Source organism: Carassius auratus, unplaced genomic scaffold, assembly GCF_003368295.1.
Source record: "Carassius auratus strain Wakin unplaced genomic scaffold, ASM336829v1 scaf_tig00017892, whole genome shotgun sequence".
Taxonomy (NCBI): Eukaryota; Metazoa; Chordata; class Actinopteri; order Cypriniformes; family Cyprinidae; genus Carassius; species Carassius auratus.
Genome location: NW_020524827.1, coordinates 45 through 9,183, shown reverse-complemented (window position 1 = coordinate 9,183; position 9,139 = coordinate 45). Strand labels below are relative to the sequence as shown.

The window sequence follows — 9,139 nt, the reverse complement described above, 5'->3', positions numbered from 1 at the left end:
GTTTGCATACTGCATCTCCATCTTCGTCTAAATTTATGTTAAAAATAATTTGTAAATACATTTTGAAGGGGTCATTATTTTGTGTATTTGGTGTAACAGAATATGTTGCCATGCTTTAATGTTCAAAAAACAAATTTTTTCAAATACTGTCCATTATTGTAGGTCCTCTATGCCTCTCTCAAACACATTGTTTTCTACAAAGTCCCTCCTTCTGACAAGCACAGTCCGCTCTGATTGGCCAGCTGACCCAGTGCATTGTGATTAACTGATCACCACAAGCACTCGTCGGAAATGTAATGCCCATTTCCACAATCGCAAGCTTCATCTTTCAAAGTAAATGTAAAGTTAATAATGTCCTTAGCTTTACCATCAGTTCAAGCCTGAACGGAGAACAGAGATGTGTAACAGACACAGTGATGAAGAATGCATGTGTTTGCAGTACACAAGCCACAGATGGTTAAGACAGCTGACTCCACTGTGTGACCCTGTCTCTCTTTCACACACGCACGCACGCGCGCGCGCGCACACACACGCGCGCGACATGCAAAACTCTGCATTTGAACATTCAATAGCAAATACTTCCAGTAGCTGATTTAGAAGCAACAGATTGTCGTAGCAAAGTCAGAATGACCTCCTCTCCTAGGTTCGCGAAACAGTCTTCCATAAAATGCTTTGCTGTTCTGTTTTAAGTAATCTTAAAGATTAATCTTAAAGAGATCTACTTTCAGAAGTGATTTTGCTTTCTCCTAGATACACACATCATCTCCCTGACATGACTGCTTCAACACTAACTGCGGTTACTGAAACCACGCCTTCTTTTTTTTGTGTGAACATTTGGGCGGCATTACGCAAATATTTCCACATAGTGATGTAGACATGTGGGGGTGTGTCTGAATGAGCCTTTTTAGGGGGTCGTGGCAGAGTCTTGACTTTGATAAAGAATATCTCTTTGGATTTTAGACTTTTGCAACTTTACAGATCTTCTTCGTGCACCAAGAGCTTTTAAGATTCCAAAGAGAAAGGAAAAATTGTAATCACATCATATGACCCCTTTAATAAAAACTCAACACTATTTTTTTGCACCCTTGCAAGCACTGGAATTTCCATTAGGAGATCTATAAATCTATAAATATTTGTGCACAAATTGTACAGCATTTTAAATAGACACTGTGTCCCAAATGACAAATTACACATTAAATGGTTATTTTGTCATCTATGTCTGACGACATGTTTGTTTTATTTTATTTCACTTATTTGCAACATCTGGATTTGCACTTTTTGTTGGGAATTTTCAGTGTGAATATAATATTTATACTACAAAAGGGCATAGAATTGAGACATGCCAAAGACTCGTAAAACAACATAATAAACACGTATAACACAATGATAAATAAGGACAGTATGGTTTGCCAATGTTCTATCTTATAATGATCTGATATTAATGGAAAGCACTCAAGCAGCGTACTGGTTAGCCCCAGGAATCTGTCTTATTAATGTTCTATTTAGTATTTATTAATATTTATCATTTGCTTTTATTTGTATATTTTACATTTTAGTTATAGTCATTTTATGTGTTTTTTGTCATTATATTAGGGTTTTTCATTTAAAGTTAAATAGAAACATCTTCAAATTAGTTTGTTTCATTTTACTAATTCAACTTATTTCAGTAAGTTGCTAAAAGCAAAATTTCTCATTTATGTCTCTAAGCTTTTCATCTAATATTTATTTAATATTTTACTTTAGCTTTATTTCAACTACCGAAAAACTGTTTTTATTTTTATTATATATATATATATATATATATATATATATATATATATATATATATATATATATATATATATATATATATATAGCTTTAGTTAACATTATCTAGACCATCAGAAGGTCACCATCCCTGTGGCCAGTTGCATGAATACTTAAGACTTCACCAACTAGAAATTGACAAGGGGTAATCATTCTTACTGTTCATATTCAGATTAGACCAATATATCTTTATGTAACTGAATTAAAAAAGTTAAGACTGGTCTTGAAGAAAAAAAAAAGAAAATACATTTTAAGACTTGTCTAAGTAGTCTAACCGGCCCCAGGAAGACCCTGGTGGTAAGGCGCGGTACAGCACTCATTCAAATTTCCCGGTTTCGTCCTCTTCCGGACCGCAGTTTCCTGCGCCTCTCCGTTTATCTGCTCTCAACTATCGGGAACGGAGGAGACCGTCGGTTCCGCTTATCAAAAATGAGTCTCCACACGTAACCGCCTCATGCTAATGCCTTCTTCTAAGTGTACACCTGGGAATTTGGACCAAAACATCTCATTGCCCCTGACAAAAGAGCGATCATAATGCCTCAGTGCGGTTGTCCGGAGCCGCTGTCAGCTGTCCAGCTCAAGCGCCTGGAGGAACACAAGTACAGCGCGGCTGGTCGCTCTCTCTTCGAGCCGCCCTGCCAGGTATACTGGAACTGGCTGGTCCAGCAGATCCCGACGTGGGTCGCGCCGAACACGCTGACCATCACTGGACTCGTGATTAACATATTAACGACGGTCATTCTCGTGTATTACAGTCCCACCGCCACAGAGGAGGTGAGTTCAGACGCGAGTGGAACTTTGAGAGACGGAGTGACGTGTTTCGTTCTATTTAAATGCCCTGCCACGTCAGTTTTAAAAATAAACAATCACATTTCGAACCTCATTGCTTTCGGAGGTGCTGAACAAAGGCTGTAAATACATTCAAGTAACGTTTCGTGGCTTCATATTTGGTCACTGTGTTTTTTCTAACGCATTGGTTTATTGATTCACGTTACGACGATAATGATGTATTATGATTTACTGTACTCAGCCGCTTTAACAGATGTATTGACTGTGCTGTTGACCTTCTCTATTTGATTCTGGGCAGTACTGTGACCCCATGTCACTGTATGTGTGTGCGTGTGCACATGCCCTGTGTAATATTTCCAGAATCACAGACTATAGTCCACTGACAAAGTCCAGATTCTTCTGTTTATTGCTATGCAGTTCTGGAGATTGTTGCTGAATGCACAATTTTAACCCACCTGTTGCCAGGCTGAAACACAGACAAAGGGGGCTTGGAGTGAACTTTGACCCAGAGACGCTTGAATTGGTCAAGCAGCCATAGTAATAATATATTTATTACAAAATGATATTATTATATTATTATAATTAAGCAATATTTGCATGAAGAGTGCTGCTGTATTGGATGACAGCACAAGGCCATAATCACAACTGTGCTGATATTCACTACTAGAGTATTGCTATGGCTGCTTTTATCACCTTTTAAAAAAGTTAAGAATCAAATTAGTTTTTTTAGAATTAGACAGTTATAATTGTATATATATATATATATATAGAGAGAGAGAGAGAGAGAGAGAGAGAGAGAGAGAGAGAATGGCCTTTAAAGTTGTCCAAATTAAGTTCTTAGCAATGCATATTACTCATCAGAAATTACGTTTTGATATATTTATGGTATGAAATTTACAAAATATCTTCATGGAACATGACCTTTACTTAAAGGTGCACCAAGCGATTTTTGCCAGACAATGTTGATATTTGAAAGCACCAAAACAAACATGCCCGTATCCCACAGGTCTTCGTCCCCTATTTTGATATCTCCACTCCACATGTACGTACACAACCCAGCCAATGACTTTCGCAGAAACAAGCAAAGATGACACACAAGCATATTCATACAAAAGCCAACACAGATAAGATTCGTGAAACAATGTATACGTCATATATAAACATAACATATTTTTCTTCAATATATACATGCATGTGTGTGTATTCATGTAAGTAATAATTGACGACGGGAGGTTGAATTATTAGAAAAATATTGCACACTTGACTGGAGGTGTAACTCCGCTTGTGTCATGGCTGCATCACCACCTCGGGTGTGCTTTATTTTTCTAAGTCAATTACTCCACTTATACTACAGTTATCACACCTCAAGACATCAATCAGATGATATATTTAAAGGGATTCATCCGGTTTTTGCACAATTGCACTTGCTATTGTGAGTAGGATTATTTATTCCACATCTCATTCAATGCCTATTTGCTAGTTTTAAAACGTAATTTTAAAGCTGGTAATGGAGTCTTGAGCCGTTGATAGCATTCTAATGTAGTTCTTAATGAAGTTATTATAAAGAGAGACAGCGACACAGAGAAAGCGAGAGAGAGAGAGAGCTTGTGTGAATGACCTCTGTGCGTCTCTAAACAGTGCTGTCTCCTCGCTAGTGGGAAATGTCACATGTAGCCTTTGAGTTGCTACACTAGCTATATAGGCTAACTGAAAAAAATTGTCAGGGGAGAGCTGACATCACCTTTTTGTGCAAACTGTGTGACCGTTATATTAACTATGCAAAGATCTTTAATGCGTGATTGTTATATTAACGATGTGAAGAGAGCTGCCTGGAACTACATTCGCCTGTTACCCTGAAAATAATTGCACACCTCCGAATGTTCGTCAGCCAATCGGATTCAAGCATTCAACAGCCCCGCAGTATAAATGTGCATAATAAATATACACAGTACACACACATATATTATGTAAACAAAAACTTTTATTTTGGATTAATCGTGATTAATCGTTTGACAGCACCACTGATATTTACGCGGGTCCTACCTCTTGCCTGAGCATAACCCTTTTTTTTTATGTTTTGTTTAACCCGATATTTTCCTCTTTTTATCGGCCAGTTCTCTCTAACTATAGTCGATCTGCTAATATCTGTCCTGTACACTCAAATTGAGTGCTCTCTTCTCTTTATACAAGACACGCCCCCTTACTGCTGAATGGCTGCAAGTGTGTTTTGGGACATGGTCCAACACTGCACTTTTAAAAAAAATTCTTAGTGCACCTTTTATATCCTAAAACGTTTTTTGGCATACACAAAAATAATTTTGAACTATACAATGTATTGTTGGCTATTGCCACAAATATACCGTACCCTGCTACTTATGACTGCTTTTGTGCTCCAGGGTCACATTTTTTTATATAACTCCAATTGTATTCGTCTGAAATACAAAGTCAAATACACCTATGAGGGCTTTAGGGTGAGTAAATAATATGGTAATTTTCATTTTTGGGTGATCTATCCCCATAAAATAAATAATTTTAATAAATGCATCCTTATTTTATCTGACAACCAATTATAGCGCATCATCTTCAGTAACTAACAGTATAATGCAAATGATAGCTTGGCATCTACTGTAGCATCAGTATGTAAATAATATAAATTCACACCAATAATGAAATGTAACTGCATAGGCTTGATATTAAATTGTGTGTTCTCTTCTCCTAACAAAAAACCTGCTACATTTAGGAATCACATTCACAGTAGAAGACTTAACAGGGACATTATTTGATACATTAAATGCCTTTTGTAGTTTTTGGAATGAAAAAAATACTGAAGTGATAGCTCGAACACACAGGGGGGTTATTCTGTTTTGTGACTGTGCAGTGAAACCAGATGGCCTGCATGTAGTTTCTCTGGGAAATCGACCTACTAGGCCACATGGACCTTTGCCCATATCAAACTATTACACACACACTCAAGCTGCCCTTATATAACAATTTATACCTAGCCTTCACATTTTAGTTTATCCACAATTACTAGTCATTTTAAAATGTCCTATTGGTTGTTCAGGGTCATATTTTAACACTTATTACATCTGTTACTCTATTACACTTCTGGTAATATACCAGTACAAGTATATAAGTCTTAAAGGTATGAAATTAATAAGTGAAAATTAGTCCTAGATAGGCAAAAAACTGAGCACTAAAACGCAACGATCTAGAGCAGGCAATTACACCAGACTCCTCAAAGGAATTCAGTCATTTCACATTTGTAGCTACTCTGCATCTTCCTTCCTTTCACATCATTTGATTATTCTTACTACCTTTATTCTTACTACTTGTTACCTTTGAATAATATGTATAGCTGAAGTGCTTCTTTCCAAAATTGCCTCTCTAAAGCAGGCAAAATAGCAACGATAACCATATCTATTACAGGAAAGGAGATAAAACTGCTCATTCGTGTCCATATTTGTGAACCTTGATAAGCCATCCATATCTACAGTTAGAGGTCAAAGTTTAGTTTAAAGTTTAGTTTTCTCTCTTGGCACACAAACAAGAAACTGCGAACAAATCATTTAATATGATTTTTAAAAATGATAATGCCTCATTGACTTCGAGCCTAGTCAAACAAGAAGAACCAGGTCTTATCGAGTTAGTCTTGATCAATGTCAGTGTACTGGTCTTTATGTTTTCTTTCAAATCTAATCTTTCCAGGCTCCAGGTTGGGCCTTCTTTCTCAGCGCCTTAGGACTCTTCATCTACCAATCACTGGACGCCATTGATGGGAAGCAGGCCAGACGGACCAATAGCAGCTCAGCTCTTGGTGAGCTCTTTGACCATGGCTGTGATGCTGTTTCTACAGGTATAACCAGCTAGACAAGCTTTCTCCATTTGGTTGTGAATAATATTTAATAGTGTTTCCATTAAGCACCATTAATGTTAACACGCCACAGTTAGTGATCATAATAAACATCTTTTGTTTTGGCCTAGTAAACAACCACCTAGCAACACCCCACCATTCAAAATCTGTTAAGAAATCTAGTTTTTAATATATTTACAATAGTCATATTTAAGTTTTAATATTGGACACTGGCTAATATTTTTTATTGATTAGAAGTTAAGCCGTTTGTTGTTTATTAACATCTGTACATATAGTATGTATTAAAACCATTCTAACTGGATTGCTCTCTTAGTGTTTGTTGCCGTGGGAACATGTATATCCTGTGGGATCGGTGCTTACCCTTACTGGATGTTTTTTTTGTGGCTTCGTGGCCATGTTCATGTTCTTCTGCGCGCAGTGGCAGACATACGTTTCCGGGACACTCCGCTTCGGATTGTGAGTGCATTTAAAAAAATTAATGGCTTACTCTATTGAATTTACTGAACCTGTCTGTGTGATTTTTTTTTTTAACTGTATTGTATTTTCGAATGTTTTCTGCAGGGTTGATGTGACAGAAGTCCAGATTGCTATTATAATCATGTATTTGATGACAGCATTTGGAGGAGTGAGTCTTTGGGAGACTAGGGTACGTCATTCACCTTCATTAGCATCGCACTAAGCCTCGGAAGAATCTTTTTCATTCACAATGTTGATAAATTTACTCCCATTATAATCACTGAAGCAGCCTACACTGGAAGAGTCCATTGTGGCCGATCACAATATATTTACTATATTAAATATATTAATAATATTAATATAAGATATATTAAACATATCACATCTTATAATAGTAGTTTGTTTATTCATAATGATAATGATACATTTCAGCGAAGAAATCACCTATTGTATTTTTTTATATATGTTTTATTCATAATACTAACATAATAATAATACACTATTTTGCATATTTTTATTAATATTTATTGAAAATAAAAACATAATATAAAATATAGTAATAATAACTAACATTAATACATTTATGCAAATATAAATATATTTTTAGTTGTTTTTGTTTATTTGTTCATTCATAATGACAATGAAAATAATACATTTATGTGAAGATATCACTTTTAATATTTTTATTTACACAATTATTCACAAATAACATAATACATTTGGGTAAATATAACATATATTTTATTAATAGTTTTGGGTTGTTAAAAACACTCTTATGTTAAATATAATATAATAACCTCAGTTGCGGTGTGACATGCAATCAGGCGCTTCCAGTGTAAATTATTCTAAAGGATTCTACAATCTTCAAATCTTTCAAAAACTGTGAATCATGTCAGAGCCCCATTTCTGAATGTGTTCTTGTAGTAGACCTTCCTTTCTTTTGCTCTCTGTCTTAGCTCTGAGGACAAACTGCAAAAACTGCTACTATGGGCTACCAGTCACCCATACACGTGCCAAAAAGAAAAAGCAGATGTCAACACGCACATGAATCTTCTCTAACTCTTTCCATTTTATAAAGCACGCTTAGAGCTTCAGCCCTGTCCCTTCCCAGCACCCCTGCTCGCATGAGACAAAAAAACAGCTACTCTCTTATTAAAGACACTGATTTCTCATTCTTTCACCCAGGTCCCTGTTCTTGCTGTGAATTTGCAAACCTTTCCCAATTCTCGGCATTATCGGTGGCTTTCTGTATTCAACCTATAACTACTTCTACGTCATCCCTGAACGGTTGGCGTGGGCAAGAACGGCTTCAACCGTTGCAGTAAGTGCTTTCCAGCAATGCAGTTGTTTTTTGTTCCTCAAAAGCATGGATTCCTATTGCTATCACGTTTTTTGGCTTGTGATAACTCAGCTACCAGATTTACTGTTAAGGAAAAGTTAAAAAAGTGACATCTTGAGGGTGATACAGTAACATGTCTTCCTCAGGACACCAGTGTATTGTCTCCTGGTCTACACATCGGCCTTATCCTCTCTCTGGCCTTCATTCATCTTTAAAAGTCCTCCAGTCAGGTTTTCGAGCACCATCCTTGCCTTTACATCCTTACATTTGGCTTGGTGATCGCCAAGATCTCGAATAAGCTGGTGGTGAGTGCTGCTGATGCCTATATAAGTCAAAATTTGGCCCTTGCAATCATGACCTTCACCATTTACATAAACAGTTAGCCAAATGCATCAGGTATGCTTTCTTCTACAGGTGGCCCACATGACAGAGTGAGCTTCATCTTCCTGAACAGCCTTCATTGGTCCTGGATTGCCTTTTTTGAATCAGTATTTCAACAGCTACATTGTGAACCATCGTGCTTTGGATCGCCGATGGTGAGCCAAGCCACTGCGTTTTCAGATGCACCCATATCGTTAAATGTTTTCCGAGTCAAACTAAACATGTCTCTTCCCAACCCTCGTTTAGGTGCTGTCCTGGTGGATCTGACGCGTTACTGCACAGGCCTGTGCCTGCAAATCGCCTCCCACCTGCGAATCCGGGTTTTCAGTATCACCCCACAGGGCCACACACATAGAGACTGACAATTTGCCCGGCGGGAGGAGGAAGCGGGGTCGAAGGATGAAGACATTGTCCGCTTCTCAAACTAGAGCAGGAGAGCCCCACCAACCAAAACCACAATGGCCTTGACAGTGTGACCATCACAGACTAACAGA

General features: G+C 37.3%; 1 pseudogene; it reads left to right on the top strand.

The window, feature by feature from the left end:
• Positions 1–2,135: 2,135 nt before the first annotated feature.
• On the top strand, positions 2,136–8,479 carry LOC113075880 (cholinephosphotransferase 1-like; annotated as a pseudogene).
• Positions 8,480–9,139: the final 660 nt, after the last annotated feature.